The 19,165-nt window shown below is 38.3% G+C and overlaps 1 protein-coding gene across 1 annotated transcript in view; it reads right to left on the bottom strand.

Annotated features, from left to right (window-relative positions):
* LOC102860339 (sorting nexin-9-like) overlaps positions 1-19,165 on the bottom strand; it is a 31,307-nt gene that overhangs the window by 2,118 nt on the left and 10,024 nt on the right. The window lies entirely within an intron of this gene.

Here is a 19,165-nt window from a genome sequence, read left to right as displayed (position 1 = left end):
AAACATATTTCATCCAGTTTTTCTCAGTCTTACCCCCCACCCCAATGCCAGCCTCATTCTACAACAGTGGCACCGTATAGCATTTGTCCCTTTATGACTGAGATACCTCACTCAGTATAATGTCCTGGATTTTAGTCCTAGATCCATGATCCACCTCGAGTTGGTTTTTGTATATGAAGTGAGGTACAGATCCTGCTTGAGTCTTCTGCAGATATTTTTCCAATTTTGCCAACACCATTTGTTAAAAAGGCTGTCATTTCCCCACTTAATTTATTTCACCTCCTTGTCAAAATCAGTTGACCCTACGTATGGGCTGATTTCCAGGTTCTCAATTCTATTTCATTGATCTATGTGTCTGTCATTGTACCAGTACCATGCTGTCTTCACCACCACGGCAGTGTAAGTAGGATTTGAAATCAGGGAATGAGATGCCTCCTACTTTTTTTCTATTTTTAAGGAGTGCTTTGTTTATTCGGGGCTTCTTTCCATTCCAAATGAAACTAGAGATTCCCTTTTCCATCTCCTTGAAGAATGGCATTGGTATTTTTATTGGGATTGCATTGAATGTGTAAATTGCCTTTGGTAGTATTGCCATTTTCACAATATTGAGTCTTCCTATCCATGAGCAAGGAATATTTTTCCACTTCTCCAGGTCTCTTTTTGTTTCTTGTAGCAATGTTTTGCAATTTTCTTTCAATAGATCCTTTGTGTTTCTGGTTAGATTTATTCCCAAGTATTTAATCTTGTGATTTGCTATTGTGAAGGGTATTGTTTTTCTTAGCTCCAGCTCTGTATTCTCTTAGTCACTGTAGAGAAATCCAACTGATTTTTGTATGTTGATCTTCTATCCTGCTACTTTGCTGAATTGGTCAACTATGTCCAATAGTTTTCTTGCTGAGTCTTTAGGGTTTTCTATGTATACTATCATATAATCTGTATAGAGAGATAATTTTACCTCCTCTTTGCCCATTCGGATGCCTCTTATTTCATTCTCTTCCCTTATTGCTATCGCTAAGACTTCCAATACAATACTGAATAAGAGAGGTGAGAGTGGGCATCCTTGCCTAGTTCCTGTTCTTAAAGGGAATGCCTTTAACCTCTCTCCATTGAGAACGATGTTGGCTCTCGGGTTTGCATAAATACTTTTTACTATGTTGAAGAAATTCCCCTCTAATTCTATTTTGTTGAGTGTTTTAATCAGGAAAGGGTGTTGGATTTTGTCAAAAGTCTTTTCTGCATCAATTGATAGGATCATGTTTTTCTTTTTCTTGGCTTTGTTAGTGTGATGAATTACATTGATTATTTTCTTTATGTTGCATACCTGTTATAAATCCCACTTGGTCGTGGTGAATTATTTTTTGATGTATCATTTAATTCTATTGGCCAATATTTTATTCAGTATTTTTGCATCTATTTTCATAAGATATATTGGCCTATAGTTTTCTATTTTGGTGGTGTCCTTTCCTGGCTTTGGTATCTAGGATATGTTTGCTTCATAGAATGAATCTGGGAGAATTCCATCTTTCTCTATTTCCTGAAAGAGTTTATGTAGAATTGGTGAGAGTTCTTCTCTGAATGTTTGATAAAATTCACTTGTGAAACCATCTGGTCCAGGGCCTTTTTTTGGTTGGAAGTTGTTGTATTACCTTTTCAATTTCTTCTTTTGTAATGGGTCTGTTTAGATGTTCAATTTTGGTTTCTGTTACTTTAGGTAGGTTGTACATTTCTAGGTATTTGTCCATTGCCTCTAGGTTTCCATATTTGTTTGAGTATAATTTTTCATAATATTCTACTGTTAGCTTTTTTTTATTTTAGTTGGTTCTGTTGTGATGTTGCCTGATTCATCTCTTATTTGCATTATTTTTGTCTTCTCTTTTTCTTTTGTGAGTTTTGCTAATAGTTTGTCGATTTTATTGACCTTTCCAAAGAACCAACTCCTAGTTTAGTTGATACTTTCAATTGTTTTTTGGTTTTCTGTTTTGTTTATTTCTGCTCTAATTTTTATAATTTCGGGTTTTTTTAGAGGGTGTCAGGTTTTCTTGCTGTTCCTTTTCAATTTGCTGAAGATGTTGAGTTAGAGAGTCAATGGTTAATTTTTCTTGCCTTTTGATGTGTTTGCTTATTGATATAAATTGATCTCTGATTACTGCTTTGGCTGTTCCCCAGAAGTTTTGGTAAGTGGTGTTTTTATTGTCATTTGTTTCCAGAAACTTTTTAATGTCATTTTTTATTTCTTCTAGTACCCAGTCGTGTTCAAGCAAGGAGTTGATCAGCTTCCAAATGTTTTTTTTTCTCCTTTATCTTCTTATTAATTTCTAATTTTGTAGCATTACGGTCTGAAAAGATGCTTTGTATTATTTCTATGTTTTTTTAAAATTTATTGATGCTTGCCTTGTGTCCTAGAATGTGATCTATTCTGGAGAATGTTCCATGTACATTGGAGAAGAAGGTATACTGTGGGTTTTTTTGAGGTGGGTGCATTAGCCTATAAATATCTATGAGGTCAGGTTGGTTTATTGTATGGTTTCATTCTTCAGTATCTTTGTTGAGTTTCTTTCTGGTAGTTCTATCTTTTCTTGAGAGGGGTGTATTGAAGTCTCCAAGTATTATAGTAATGTTGTCTATTTCCTTTTTCAGTTTTGTTAATGTTTCTTTTATGTATTTTGCAGGTCTTTCATTTGGTGCATAGATATTTATTATTGCTATGTCCTCTTGTTCTATTGGCCCTCTCAGCATTATGTAGTGACCTTCCTTGTCCTTTGTGATGGTTTTCACATTGATATTTATTTTATCAGAGATTAGTATCACCACTCCTGATATTTTCTGGTTGCCATTTGCTTGGTATATTTTTCCCCACCCTTTTATTTTTAGTCTGTCTTTATCTTCATTTTTCAGGTGTGTCTCTTGTAGACAACATATTGTGGGTTTGGGGTTTATATCCAGTCTGCTACTCTGTTTCTCTTCAGCGGTGCATTTAAATAATTTACATTCAGTGTGATTATTGAGAGGCAAAGTTTTATTGCTATCATTGTGTTAAGTTATTTTTGGTGTTGTTGCTAGTTACTTTGGTCCATGATGCTTTCTGTGGTATCTCTGTAAGAAGGACATCTCTGAGTCTTTCCTGCAATGCTGGTCTTGTTTTTACAAACTCTCTTAGGTTCTGCTTTTCTGGGAATATCTTGGTCTCTCCTTCATATTTGATGGATAATTTTTCTGGGTACTGTATTCTTGGTTGACAGTTGTGTTCTTCGAGTGTTTGATATATGTCCTTCCACTCTCTTCTTGCTTGTATGGTTTCTTTTGAGAAATTGTCACTTAATCTTACCTGCTCTCCCTTATAGGTTACTCTTTGTTTCTCTCTTGCTACTTTCAGGATTCTCTCCTTATCTTTGGTTCTGACAAACTTAACTAAGATATGCCTTGATGTTTTTCTTCTGGGGTCTAGTCTATATCGTGTTCGCTGAGCTTCTTGTATATATATTCTCTCATTTTTCATTATGCCTGGGAAGTTTTCCTCTAGTAATTCTTCCACAACTTTTTCAGTGCCTTTACTTGCTTTTTCCTTTTCTGGGATTCCAATGATGTGCATGATATTTCTCTTGATGATGTCCCACATTATTCTTAGGTTTTCTTCTTTTTCCTTCCTTTTTGAGTCTGCTTTTTTGCTCTTTGACAATTTTGTCTTCTATTTCACTGGTTCCGTGTTCCATCTCTTCAACTCTGCTCATGTGTCCCTCCATCATGTTGACAACATCTGAAACATTGGACCTCATATTTTGGATAGTGGTTTCTTGTTTTTCCAGTGCCACTAATGCTTCGTTTGTTTTCTCTACATTGTTCTGGAATTTTTTTTTTTATTTCCTCCTGGTTTTTGCTTGTAATATCCTGTAATTCTTCAAGTTTGTCTTTCATCCATTGAAAATATTCTATCATTGTTCTTTTACGTTTTGTGTCAGAAAGTTCCATCAGACATTCTGGCTTCAGGATATCCATTGATACTGTGTCACCCTTTGGGGGTGATATCTTGCTTTGTGCTTGTGTATTGTGTAGGATAGCTTGCTTTCTTCGAGACATTGGTATGTTCTTGATCTGAAGACAATGCTCTAAAAGGCAGTTGGGTAGCTATCCCACTTGTGTTTTTCTCTGAACTTCTGACTCCAGGGTAATGTCAGTTTAGAGCCTGTGAGAGCAGGGGGACCTCACTCAGACTTCAGTTATCTGGGTGTCTGTCTCCCACCCAGTGGTTTTCATTCAGTGGTCCCTGTCCAGTGGCGCTCACGCAGGTGCCCTTGCACAGTGTCTCCTGCCCACGCAGGGACCTGAGCCCAAGGGGACCCAACAAGACAAAGTCAAATTCCCACCAACCCACTCACCTCTGGCTCGTCTGCAGTGTCCGCAAAAGTTCAGCCAAATTACCACTGTCCTGCTCAATCCTGAGCAGTTGGCTTGGCCTGAGAGAGCTCAGCCAAATTCCCACCAGTGGGCTCACCCTTAGGTACTTTTCCAGACAATTGGCAGTGCCCCAGAAAACCCAATTAGGATCCTACCAGCCTTTCTTTTGGCAGATCAGTCCCACAGCAGCTCAATTGGTGGCTTCAGATGATGGCTGGATCCATGGTGTGCCTTTGTGCACTGACTCAGAATTGCACTGTCCACCGCTGTTGGTAGGTCTCTGTGCTGCATGAAGGAGTCTCTAGTGGTCCCGGAGCACTGCCAAGTGTGCAGGGCTGTGGTGAGGGGTCACCAGGGTGTTCCAGAAGTGTGGGGGCATGGGGTGGTGGTGGAGTGGTTTCCCTGGACAGGATGCTGTGGCAAGGGTGGGGGTGCGGGGCTTGGGCCCCGCTGGGAGTTAGGGGTTGCAGTCTGTTCCCAGATATTAAGCTGCCAAGTTACCAATCCTCAGCAAATAAGACTTTCCGCGCCCACCACCTTCCCTTCCAAGTGCGCCAATCTTTTCTACAGTCTTTTAGAATAATCTGGAAAGAAGACTTTACTTCCATTGGTTAAGCTGGTTGGAACATGAGCCGAAGTTTCAGAAAACCATCTTTGCCATTACTTGGGGAGATTCTGCCTAAGAGTGAAGATGGGATGGAGCATGAAATAGGTGAACGAGACCTTCATTAGAGCAATTATTGGCTCTCGTTCCTACTGGCAAGAAGCTGCACTACAATCTCAAAGATACATGGTTCAAATTCATCAGCTGCTCTCTGCTCCACGGGAGAAGGATGAGAAATCTCCACCCATGTGATTAACTGTCTCAGAAGATCTGCTGGAGGGTCAGCTATGGGTCAGTTCTGACTTGACAATACACCACCACAACATTAGAGCAATTAAATCAGGCAATTCTGGAAGCCACTTTGTCCCCTTGGGTTTGTTGTGTTTTTCTTTTTTTGTTTTGTTTTCATTTTTTTGTTTTGTTTTGTTTTTACACTGGTCCTTTTTCATTTTTTTTCTTCCTTTCTTTTTAAAATATAGTATGATGACAACCTGGGAAAAGGGGTGCATTGCAGCATGGGCTGGGGAAAGGGGAAAGGAGGTAGGGGAAGAAAATGTACAACAGTGAATAAATAATAGTAATAAGGTGAAAAATTAAGAAAATAAAAGATGTACTCTTTTTGGGGTGAAAGTTTATAGAGAAAGTTTTCCATTCAGTAACTGACACATATTGATTGTAATCTCCACGATGTAACAACACTTCCTTCTTTCTCCCTGTATTTAATGCTTCCATTCATCCTTCATTCTTAAACCTTCCTGTCTTCTTAACTTTTGTATTGTTGCTTTTGTGTGACATTGAGTCACCTATGACTCATAGTGATCTTATGTTCAATATCTGAACTCTGCTCTACCCCGAGCCAGTCTCACTGTCTCTGACACACCTACACCCATTAACACAGTTACTGTGTCAGTCTATCTCATCCAGGGTTTTCCTCTCCTGCACTGTTCCTCCACCCTTCCAAGCATGATGTCCTCCTCCTTCCTGGCCACATGTTCAAAGTATGTGAGATAAAGCTTCAAAATCCTTGCCTCCAAGAAGAAACTGGTTTTACCCTCTCCAGGGTAAAACTTTTTGTGCTCTTGGCAGTCCATGGCGTGTTCAATACTCTTCTCCAGCCCCACAACTCAAAGGCATTGATTCTTCTGTTGAACCATCCTTCCATAGCTGTTATGAATCCCACTCAGTCACTGTTGTTAAGTGCCATCAAATCATAGAAGACTCATAGTGACCCTGTGAACAAAAGACCTGAACACTTGTATAACTTTCATCGTTTCTCCAAGTTCATAGAGTTTCCAGAGGCAAGCTATTTAGGAAGTGGATGCCACCCTTGCTTCCAAGATTACTTTAATTGGGGAGCTCCAATAAACACTGTACACTTTGGGTAACCATTATCGGATTTGACACATCAGTGTCACAATCTTTAGCATCACAGCAACCATGAGTTACCTCTGTACAACAAATGGATAGACAAGTGCTATACCACCTAGAAGAATGTTTGACCAAAAACAATTAAAATCAGGCCTGAGGACCACAGGCCTGAGGGCCCAAATGCCTTTTTAAATAGGAGGCCAAATACAATCAACTCACACCCAGTGGCTAGTAGATATTGCCACTAAGTCTCACCAGAACCAGAAATCAAACCTTTGTAAAATCAGGCTGCTTCAGAATACTTCCCCACCTGTATTCTAGCCCTGTAATATCATGGTGAATTATTTTTTAAATGTACCTTTGCATTCTGTAGGCTAGGGTTTCAGCATCTATGCTTGTGAGAGATATTCATCTATAGTCTTCTATTTTGGTGGTGTCTTTACCTGACTTTAGTAGCAAGGATATGTTTGCTTCATAGTCTGTTAGAATTCTATCTTTTTCTGTTTCTGAAATACTTTATGTAGAATTAATGACAGCTTTTCTCTGAATGTTTTATGAAACTCACTAGTAAAACCATTTGGCTCAGGACTCTTTTTATGCTGGAAGTTGTTTTATTACTTATTTAATTTCTTCTTTATAATGAGTCTATTCAGTTGTTCTTCTTTAGTCTGTGTCAATTTGGGTAAGTTGTGAATTTCTAAGTACTTGTCCATTTTCTCTAGCTTTTCACACTTGTTTGAATATAGATTTTCATTATATTTCATTGTTAGCCTTTTTATTTCCGTTACTTCTGTTGTGACATTACCCCTTTCCTCTCTTATTCAGATTATTGGTGTCTTTTCTTTCTTTTCCTCTTGTTCGTTTTGCTAATGGTTTGTCAATTTTCTTGACCTTTTCAAAGAACCAACTTCTGGCCTTGTTGATGGTTTCAATTCTTTTTCTGTTTATTTTTCATTTTTTAAAATGTTCATTTTTTATATTTCATATTTTTCAATTATTTCTGCCCTAATGATTGATGTTATTTTAGAGGTTGATGGGTTTTCTTGTTGTTTTTTTCTACTTATTGGAGGTGTTAAGTTAAAGGGTCTCTTAATTTTTTTCCTTCCCTTTTTATGTGTTTATTATTATAAATTGATCTCTGCTACTTTAGCTGTTTCCCTGTGGTTTTGGAAAGTTGTGCTTTCATTTTCATTTGTTTCAAGAAATTTTTTTTTCATTTTTTAAAAATTTCTTCTCTTACGCTTCATGATCAAGCAAGGTGGTGTTTATTTTCTAAATGTATGGGGGGTTTTTTTCTCCTTTATTCTCTTGTTATTGATTTCTAATTTTGTAGTATTGTGGTCTGAGAACAAACTTTGAATTATTTCTATGTTTTTAAACTTACTGATGCATGCTTTATGATCTAAAATGTGATCTATTCTGGAGAATGTTCTGTGTTCATTGGAGAAAACTGTATACTAACTTTTGGGGGTGCATTAGCCTGTATATATCTATAAGACGGAGTTGGTTCATTATATGATTTAATCTTCAGCATCTTTGTTGATTTTTCTTTCTGGTAGTTCTAACTCTTTTTGACAGTGGTATATTGAAGTCTCCAACTACTACTGTGGTATGGTCTATTTCTTTGTTCAGTTCTGTTAACATTTACTTTTTGCATTTTGAAGCTCTATCATTTGATGCATAGATATTTGTTACAGTTATCTCATCTTGTTCTATTGACCCTTATATGTATTATATAGTAACCTTCCTTCTCTTTTATAATGGTTTTAAAGCTGAAATCTATATTACCAGAGATTAATATTGCTATTCTTACTTTTCCTGCCATTTGTTTATTATGTTTTCCACCCTTTTATTTTTAGTCTTTATCTTCACATTTCAGGTTTGTCTCTTATAGACAGCATATTGGTGGATTTTTTTTAATCCACTCTGCCACTCTTTTAATATTATTTGGTGCATTTAAACCATTCACATTCAGTATAATTATTGAGAGGCAAGATTTTATTGCTATCGTATTATTGAAGTATTTTTAGCTGTTGTTGCTGGTTATTTTGAGCCATCTTGTTTTCTGTGCCATTTCTATCAGAAGGACTTCCCTCAGTATTTCCTGCAATGCTGGTTTTGTTTCTATAGACTCTCTTTATTTCTGCTTCTTTTAGAATATCTTGATCTCTCCATCATATTTGATGGACAGTTTTTTTGGGTAAAGTATTCTTGGTTGACAGTCGTGTTCTTTGAGTATTGGTTTCCATGCTTTCTACTGATAAATTGGCGCTTAATTTTATTTACTCTCCTTTATAAGTTACTCTTCATTTTAACCTAGCTGCTTTTGGAATTCTCCACTTATCTTTGTTTCTGGCAAATTTAACTATGATAAGCCTTGGTGTTTTTCTTTTGGGGTCTATTCTAGATGAGATTCACTCAGCTTCTTCTATATGTAATCTCTCATTCTTTGTTACTCCTAGATTGTTTTCTTCTAGTAAATCTTTCACAATTTTCCTGGTGCATTTTTCTGCTTCTTCCTGTTTGGGGATTCCAATTATACACATTTTCCTCTTCATGGTGTCCCATATTGTTCTTAGGCTTTCTTCTTTTTCCCTCCTTTTTTATTCTGCTTTCTCTTCTAGCAGATCAGTGCTAAGAACTCTATCTTCTATTTCGCTGCTTCTGTGTTTTTTTTAATTTTTTTTATTTTGCTGCTTCTCTTCAATTCTGCTCATATGTCCCTCCAACATGTTGGTAGCACCTGAGACACTGGTCCTCATATTCTGGACTGCAATTTCTTGTTTTTCCAGAGAATCTAATACCTCTTTTGTTTTGTCTGCATTTCTTGGATTTTTTTTTTTATTTCCTTTTGGCTTTCACTTGTAGAATCCTGTAATTCTTTGAATTTGTCTTTCACTCATTTAAAATAGTCAATCATTGTTCTTTTGAATTCTGTGCCTAAAAGGTCCATCAAACTTTCTGGCTTCAAGAAATGCCTTGATTCTGTGTTTTGATCTTCATCTGTGTGTGTGTGTGTGTGTGTGAGAGAGAGAGAGAGAGAGAGAGAGAGAGAGAGAGAGAGAGAGATCTTGCTTTGATTTTGTGTATGGTGCGAGGTATCTTGTTTCTTGCATTTCATTGCTGTGGTAGAGCTTTTCTTGTTTGGGATTCTAGCAGGATCTTGTTCTGATGACCTTGGCTCAAGAGCTCACTGCTCCAGAGGAGGGAAGGGCAGTTCACCCTGCTTGAATTTCTTTCTGATGCTTGCACTCAAGGGGGGAATTGCTTCTGTTGAGGAACTCAATAAACTAATAGGGAAGGAGTGGACAACTCACACTACCTATAGTTCTTCCTTGCTGGTGCTGTGGCAAAATTACCTGGGACTAGGGGAACAACTGCTTCTGTTACTTTCTCTCTTGTCCTGTAACTAATTTTTGTGAGGTGTATGGCTTGTTTTCTGGTTGCAGCCCTCTCTCCTGAAGTCTGTTGTCCTTGATCTGTAGAGTGGTGCAGCCAGATTCCCTGACTCTCTTCATCCTCTGAAAGCTCAAAACGAAGGCCTTTGTCTTAGACTTTCTGCTCTAGGACTGTGTTCCTGTAGCTTCTGATTGCTGGAACCTTCGAGTTAAAGTGCACAGCTAGAAAGCAGGATGATGTCTCAAGCAAAAGCAATGTCTTGGCTGGATCTTGAATGTTGGTGTTAACAATAATAAGTGTTAGTTCCCATTTTGGCCAGCCAGCTGCCAAATCACAACTAGTTCTGAAAAGGTCTGTTCTGACTCTGCTGGATGTAGGCAGGGCTTGGGGGTATCAGAAGAGTGGTCAGGAAACAATGACAGAGCCACCTTTTGGGATGGTCTGTGAATTAGTTCCCTTCTGGGGTGGCCAGCTGAGTGATATTCTTGTTATCCTCCAAAAGCTCATCTGGTTCACCAATATTCAAAACCTCAAATCTGTTCCTGAGGTGATTTTTAAATTTAGGTGGGAGAGACTCAAAGTCAAATTTTGGTTCTTGTGTATTTTATTCAATTTTCTTTAACTTTAGTTTGAACTTACATCTAGGTAGTTGATGATCTATTCCACAATCAGCACCTGGCCTATTTTTCACAGCTGATATTGAGCTTCTTCAGCAATTCTTTCCACAAATGTACTCAATCCAATTTCTTTGTGTCCCATCAGGTGTAATCTATGTGTACAGTCACCATTTCTTATAAGTTTATGTTTCTTATAAAAGGTGTTTGCAATGAGTAAATCATTGATTGTACAAAATTCTATCATCCTATCTCCAGCCTCATTTCTGTCACCAAGTCCATGCTTTCTGGGTAACAATTCTTCTTTCCTGTTCCCAACTTTTGCATCCCAGTCATCTATTATTATTAATGCATCTTGATTGCATGTTTGATCGATTTCTGATTGCAAAAGTTGGTAGAAACACTCTATCTTCTCCTCTTTGGCTCTGGTTATTGATGCATATATCTGAATGATAGTGGTATTAATTGTAATTCCTTGTATGCGTGTAGATATTAGTCTGTCAGTCACAACATTGTGTTTCAGGATGGATCTAGAAATTATGTTTTTAAATTTTTTTATTTCATATGGGTTTGCTTACAAAGTTCATATACATTGGACTATGCCCATCATTACCCTGTCTTTTCAGGTCCCTGCTGGATCTTTCCCATTTCCTTTATCCCTTTCCTCCATCCACCAAATTGTGCAACCCTGTGATTTTGCCCCTATCTATCCTCTCCCCTCTGCTCCCACCCTTAGCCCCTTGGGTCTCCATACATGTTTTACTAATTATCCTTGTATTTCTGCAATAATGTTCTTGGGCAGTATTTGTCTGTATGAGTTAATTCACTCAGCATAATACTTTCCTGTCCCTCCCAAGTTATGTAGTATTTTTTTCCAAATTGTTGCTTTTGAATGCTACATAATATTCCTTTGTGTGAATGTACCACAATTTCTCCATCTATTCAGTTGTAGTTGGGTATTTGGGCTGTTTCTATGTTCTTGTAATGGTGAATAACACTGCTATGAACATTGCTGTACAAATCTCCATTTGTGTCTCAGTTCTAGTTTCCTTGGGGTATATTCCTAGAAGTGGAATAGCTGAGTGGTATGGAGTTTCTATGTTCCACTTTTTGAGGAAATGTCATTCTGCCATCCAGAGTGGTTGTACCATTTTATAATCTCACCAACAGTGTGTGTTTTCACCTCACCACATCCTCTCCAACATTTATTGCTTGCTGCCCTGCTAAACTTTGCCATTGCTACTGGGGTGAGATGGTATCTCATTGTGGTTTTGAGTTGCATCTCTCTAATTGCCAATGATTTTGAGCATTTCTTCATGTGTCTGTTGGCCATCCAAATGTCTTCTTCTCTGTGGGTAGTCTTTCCATGTCTTTTGTGCATTTTATAATTGGGTTATCGGTCTTTTTCTTCTGGAGATCCTGTAGTATTCTATAAACTTTTGTTATGCTACTGCCAAATGGTTTTTTCCCAGTTGGTAGGTAGAAATGAATTTTAAAACTATGAATGTGATCCTGTTTTTCTTCCCCATTTCATCTCTGGCATAGTAGATCATGTGGTTGTTTGACTCCAAATGTTCTACACCAATCCATCTCATCTTGCCAATGCCTACTATGTCAATTATATGTTCAATTTCTTTCTTAACAACATCCAATTTTCCTATTTAATGCTTCTCACATTCCACATTTTAATCATTAGTGTCTGCTTACAGCTGTTCCTCCTCAGGCATGTTTCCCAACATGAGGGCTCAGCCTCAGGCGCCATATCTGCTCATCTACTCTAAATGTCTTGCTCTACTATACAAATGGTTTTCAAAATTCTGTTATTTCAAAAGTGGCTAGCCAATGCTTCTTCCTAGTCTCTCTTAATTTTGATGTTCAACTTTAGAACAATATCTAACAAACACTTTACCAAAAGGAGAAGATGAAGGACATTTCCCTGTTAAAGAAGTAACAAATAGATTCAGTATCAGTCTCCCTTTTTTAATCTCATAGGGTTGATTGTTCCAAAGACTACATACCTCCCTGAATTTTGTTCATTTTATGGGCTTGCCTATCATTTTATTGAAAGTAAGTGTTTAGTTCCAATATTGAAAAGTAGTAATCATCTAGAGGGTTTCACTGATCTCTATCAGACCAATACCTGGTATTATTTATGATTTTGAATTTTGTTACACATTCTTCTCCCTTTAAGAATAGTCAGCAGTGGTAGTCAGGAACTATATAGATCTGGTCTCAGGGTTATGGAGGTTGAATTCACATGATCCATCTTTGAAGGAATTGTGCTGCCAATGCAATGTTATGCAGTTAGAATCCTCCAGTTACTCTGTAGGATAAGATTAGTAATCTCCTCCCATGCAGGTCATTGCCCCTGAAAACCTGCTGGAGGTTAGCTATGAGTCAGATCAACTCAACAGTACAGAACAAAACCAATTCTTTGGACTAATTGTTCTCATGTATCTTTGATCATCTTTATTCTTCTTTGCTTCAGATAGGAAGAAACCAGTAACTGAACCTCAAAAGGCCACTGACAAGCCTTTATGGTGTAGTTGCTACTCATCAAAATAGGCAGTAGCATGTTGTCTTTGTGGGCTAGTTCCCTCATTAATTAAAAAAAAATGGGGGTGTTTGTCACTGAGCTGAAACAAAATCTCTGTTATCCAGAATCAAAAGAGTAAATCAAATATAGCGTAAATAATTCATCTTATAAAAAAGAATTGTTACTTTTAATTATATCTCTTATCATTTAAGGCTTTGGTGGCCAAGTGCTAAGGTCTTGTACTGCCAATCTAATGGCAGGTGGTTTGGATCCACCAACTGCTCAAAGGGAAAAATCTGAGTAATTTCCTCTCATGTTGTGAATCACTCCTACCTGACAGCACAAACCATTACTTAAAAGAAACTAGACCACATATAGAGTTATTTGTATAACAATATGCTGATTTACTTGTTAACTAGTTTTGCTATGGTAACTAGTTTTATGTGTCAATTTGGCCAGAACATAGTTGTGTAATGAAATGCTACTTCAGATGTGGGACAAAGGTTTGGAGGTCCACTTCTGAAAAAACAAAAATTAGTCAGTCAAACCCTGTGGACTAAAGTTCTGATTTTACACATACAGAGTCACTATGAGTTACGATTGATTCAACATGAACTTTTTAAAAAAAAATTAAATGTTGCTTTGAAGATATCTTGTATATCAATTGGCTTCAGGTAGTAAAGATTACTTTTGATAATGTAGGAAGCAATGATAAGGTTCTAAGAGCAAAACTGAAATTTTCCAGAGAATTCTCTTGGACAGAACATAGCACCATCACTTCCTACTCATGACTTCCCATTGTAAATGCTACTATTAAGATAGTCAGGCTGCAGACAGTTCCCACTGTAGTGCACAGCTGAATCTTCACTGGTTGGTTCTGGCTTCTTCCATGAGACATAGGCACCAAATGGAACCTGATATAGGGGCATAGCTTTCTCCCTGTGGAAGATCACCCATATCTTGCTCTGTTCACTTATATCTTGTTATTTTTATTTGGAAGCATTCTGGACTGGGATTTACAGTAAACAAAGCTAGCAACCTCCATTATTCTTTGTTACATGACATTAATTGCAGTACAAAATTTGTAATTGCACTCTTCCCACTTCCTCTCTGTGATTCTTATTTCTTTTAATCCTTCCAATTACCCCATCTTTTCTCATGAGTTTTATTCCCTTCTGATCTTATGGACCTGTTGATCTAGTATAGTTGATTGTCCCAAGGAGTGAGTGAGTACCTCCTTGGTGCTCTCATACAGATCTTTCTCTTGTTTGGTTGAAAGTTAAGCCTCTGTGATGAGTTTTGTTCCAGGATTGAAGAGTGACTGCTTGAGTGCTGGTAGCCTATGGATCTTATTTACCAGGATATTCCTAGCATGTTGGCAGAGCCTGGCATTGCGTAAGTACCATTGAGTGCATGACAGACAGGGGATCATATCTCTGGGTAGCGAATGTGTCTTTATCTTCTTGAACTATTCCAACTATGGAAGCATAGTAGTGTAGAGTATATGGAATATTTAAAGCAGTACTCATAGTAATTACTCTATAATGCCTATGATTCTCCCAAAACACAGGCAGAAGTATTAGAAGATGCAATTCCCCTCCTGGTATCCTGACACCTAGCTTCTTAGTGTTCCTTACACCATATCCATCTGCTGTTAGACAATGTTCTAAATGAAAGATTGAATGTTGAATTATTTTGCTATGTAAACATGCACTCAAATCACATTTTTTTTTATTTTATCATTTTTGTGTGTGTACTGTCAAATCGGATCTGACTGGTACAGGAGGAGATTGTCCCACCTTCTCCAGTAGAGCATCTGGTGGATTTGAACTGTACACCTCTGGAATTGCAGTTCAAACCACATTTTAAAAACATGTTCAAGGGGGAAAATTTCAAAAGAGTTTACATTGCAGTACAATGAAGTTGGGAAAAGACTAATTCTAGCCCTCTGGTCTATCATTTAGTTGCCTAGGAATGAGACTCCTTTTATATGGTTTCTTATATGAAACTAATGATAGGTCTAAGAGAGTTAACAATTTTGTTTTGGTGATACAATTGTGGCTTCATCCTCCTGTTTCTAGGTCAACAAGTGACAAATAAAAATATACTTGTTACTTTATAAAGGCCAACCTGACAATCTATGTATAAATTTCTAATTATTGTTGTGTTATTGTTTTTAAGTGTTATCAAGTATGCCTCATACCAACCCTATGAACAACAGATCTGACATCCCCATCATCCCTAATGCAATAAAGCTTGAAACTTTCTAGTCCATTGCCACAATAACTGTATCAATCCACCTCAGTAAGGGTGCTATCATACACTTTTCCTTTAACTCTACTTTTTTCAAACATGATGTACCTTTCAAAGGATGTACCTTTTTTAACAACATGCCAATTTGAGTTAAAACTTCACCATTCTTTACTTTTCCATAATTTTTGACTCATGTACTTGTTAGTCAAATTTGTGTCTTCTAGGTTGCAACACCCCCATGATACATCTTCAAGGATATGAACATGTACGGCCAAGCACAATCAATAAGACTGCATCTAAATTCCAAAATCAATCTCCATAATAGTCTATGTGTTTCCTACTGCCAAAGGGGCCCTTTAGAGTAGTGAGAGAAGATCTTCACCCTGAAACCCACAGCGTCCCTTTTCAGCAGGAAGTAGCTAAGAGAATACGCCATCCCCTTTTCCTTATGAATCAGGGTGAAATCTCTCTCAGGGAGGAGTGATAGGGAATGGCAAAGGACACACTGACAAAGGAGATTAATCAGAACTGACTTTGACAAGCACTGAGGCAATTGGACAATTAAAACAGACATTCAGATGGCGGGGAAGAAGAACAAACTGGGGAGGAGGGTGGAGAGAATGGTGCGGCAATGAAGGAGTGAAAGCCCAGAATCCCTGTGAATGTTCATTGAAACTAATAAAATTTAATAATAATAAAAAAAAGTAAAAAAAAAACACAATCATTCAGTAAAATAAAAACAAACAAAAAAAACCCTTCACCATTCTTGTTTCTAAGGAGTATGCTGATTGTACTTTCAAATTGTTGTTATGTACCATTGAGTCAGAACTTACTCGTAGCTGACCCTCCAGTGGATTTTTCAGAGGGAGTAAATCACGTAGGAGGAAATTGCTTATCTTTCTCCCACAGAGCCACTGGTAGATTTGAACTGCATGCCTTCAAGTTGGCAGCATAGCCCTTCTAATTATTAGGCACAGAAAAAAAAAAAGTTTTACCAGAATAATATTAAACCTCTGTTATGCAAATGACTCAATCTGGCTTATGGGAAGTGTCTTGCCTTGAAGCACTTTGTGCTGAAGATCAACAAATTCAGCATTCAATATGGATTACATCTAAAGATCAACAAATTAAAAAATCTCCACCACTAGACCAACAGGCAATGTCATGATATATAGAGAACAGACTGAAGTTGTCAATAATTTCATTTTAATTGGATCCACAATCAACACCCAGGAGAGCAGTAGTAAAGAAATCAAACAAATGTGTTGCATTGGTAAAATCTGCTGTCAAAGACCCCTTCAAAGTGCTAAAGAGCAAAGATGTCAGCTTAGACTCTTGGTGTGTCTGATCCAAGCCATGGTATTTTTATTTTGAACTGCTTCCTATGCATCTGAAAGTTGGACAATGAATAATGATGTTAATAAGAATAGGGAAGAGGTGTGAACAGTTATTCAACACCACTGCCATCTTGAAAACATCCTACTTGGTTTTTTTTGTAGTTCCATGAAGAACTGATTGCCCAGCAAGTCAAATCTTTGGTTAGAGTCTGCTTTTAAGAAAAAAACAATGTATCCTTCAACTTTATACAGTTAATTCAATCTCAAGTAAAAGTCAAGATTTCTATATCTTAATCTTCTATATACAAAACACACGGACAGAGCAACGCACAGAAAGAGTGGCACACAGAAAGTAAGCAGGGCAGTAGGAATTTGAGTGAGAACAATTATTAAAATAATTAGTTTGGGAGCCACAGGAGTAGCTAGCCTTGGGCCCAGGCGGAAGCAGCCAGCTATGCCGCTGTGGGATTCACTGGCTAGAAGCAAGCATGACAATGGGAGTCTGACAGAGTTTTCTTAAGCCCGCTAGACCCAGAGCCCCACAGGACCCAGAGCCCTGCTGGGCAAGAGCCGCAGGGCAAGAGCTGGACAGATGGAATTTGAGTGAGGACCCCGTGCAAGCCCATCCAGACAGCTGGAAACTGAGAGGGGTCCCTATGTGTGCCCGTCCTGCCCTGTGCCCACGAGCACCTGTTCTGCCCTGACCTCATGCCTCCATGTCCAGTGAACTAACTTGCCTTTAATCCGGAGCACCTTGATCTGACTTAGCTGTAACAAGAGGCTGCTCTCACAGGCCCTGAACTGAACCTCCCCTTGGGTCAGAAGTTCAGACAGAAACACAGGGAGGGAAGTTGTCCCTCCCTCTTCTAGAGCAGTGACTTCAGATAAAGAACCTATGATCATGCTCAAAATCCCTAGCTGTAAGAGAGATGCAAATCAAACAATTATGAGATATCATCTCACCGTAGTAAGAATGTTGTTGTTGTTACATCGAGTCGCTTGCAACTCATAGCGACCCTATGTACAACAGCCCCAAACTCTGCTCTGCCCTGTGGCAATCGCACTGTCTCTGACACTCCCATCCCGATTATCCCAGTCACTGAATCAATCCACCTCACAGAGGGCCTTCCTCTCCTGCGCTGTCCCTCCACCCTCCCAAGCATGATGTCCTTCTCCAAGGACCGGTCTCTCCTCACAACATAGCAAGATTTAATAGAGCAGCAAACAACAAATGCTGGTGAGGTTGTGGAGGAACCACTCTGAAAGGCAGTATGGCACTTTCTTAAAAAGAAATAGAAATAGAAATACCATTTGACTCAGCAATGCCGCTACTGGGAATATACCCTAAAGAAACCATAACAGCCAATCAAGCAGATATATGCAACACCCATGATATTGCTGCTTTGTTCACAATAGCAAAGAATTGGGAACAACCCAATTGCCCATCAACAAACTAATGGATAGAGAAACTGTGGTATAGTCACACAATGGAATATTATGCTGCATTGAAAAACAAGGAAATAATGAAATATTATACAAAATTGCTGACCCTGGAGAATGTTATGCTAAGTGAACTATCTCCATCACAAAAGGACAAATACTGCAATAATGCCACTGTTGTAAATTGGGACTGACATCGGGGTTTGGGGAAAACTAAGAAAAGAGGGGATAAATAATGTACACTGTGTTGAAACAGATGAGGGAGAAAACTGTTTCAAAGGGATAAATGTTTAGGTATTATTAGCCTGACAAGTGTCCAGAATGAAAGCTGTACAGTGGAGTGGACTCGGGGAAGTGGGAGTGGATTGTATAACAATGAAAAAAAATTTTTTTGTTTGTTTTTTTTTTTTACTTTTCAAAGACAAAAGCTAACTGGGTGGGAGGGGTGGGCTGAGAGGAAAGTCAACAATGAATGAATGGAAATCCAAAGTTTCCGTAAACTTCCATTAAAATTAATTATAAAAAGAATAAATTACTTTGAATTGTGATGTTGGAAAACAGTTTTAGATATCCCATAGACTGGTAAAAAGGGGTGGGGGGGATCTGTCTTGGAAGAAATGCAACCAGGGGGCTCCTTGTAGGCAAGGATGATGAATGTTCACCTCACATAATTTGGCCATGTTGCCAGCAAGGACCAATTCTTGGGAAATGATATGATGCAGGGAAAGGTGGAGAGTTAGCAAAAAAGAGGAAGACCTTCAAAAAGATGGGTTGGCATAATGATAATGACTGTAACAATGAGCTCAAGCATGTTGGAGATCATCTGTACTTTGCCACATCCTGAGCTGCTGTACATAGCGTCACTATGAGTAGTAGCTAATTCAATGGCATCTAACAACAATATGAAACCAAGTCTGTAACCTAAGTAATATCCTTCAGTCATCAGGAAATATTGATAGGCAAAAAGTTAATAAATTAATTTCAGGTCTAGGTAAAGCACGATGAAGGAAACAAAGTTGTTGTTGTTGTTGTTGTTGTTGTGTGCTGTCGAGTCATTTGCAACTCATAGCGACCCTACTTACAACAGCCCTAAACCGTGCTCTATCCCGTGACAATCTCATTGCCTCTGACACACCCATCCCGATTACCCCAGTCACTGACTCAATCCACCTCATAGAGGGTCTTCCCCTCCTGCGCCTCTACTCTATCCAGCATGATGTCC

The sequence above is a fragment of the Elephantulus edwardii genome, unplaced genomic scaffold (genome assembly GCF_000299155.1).
Source record: "Elephantulus edwardii isolate Elephantulus edwardi_28Jun2011 unplaced genomic scaffold, EleEdw1.0 scaffold00266, whole genome shotgun sequence".
Lineage (NCBI taxonomy): Eukaryota > Metazoa > Chordata > Mammalia > Macroscelidea > Macroscelididae > Elephantulus > Elephantulus edwardii.
Note: the sequence above shows the minus strand (reverse complement) of the source record. Positions and strands in the feature narration are given on the sequence as shown.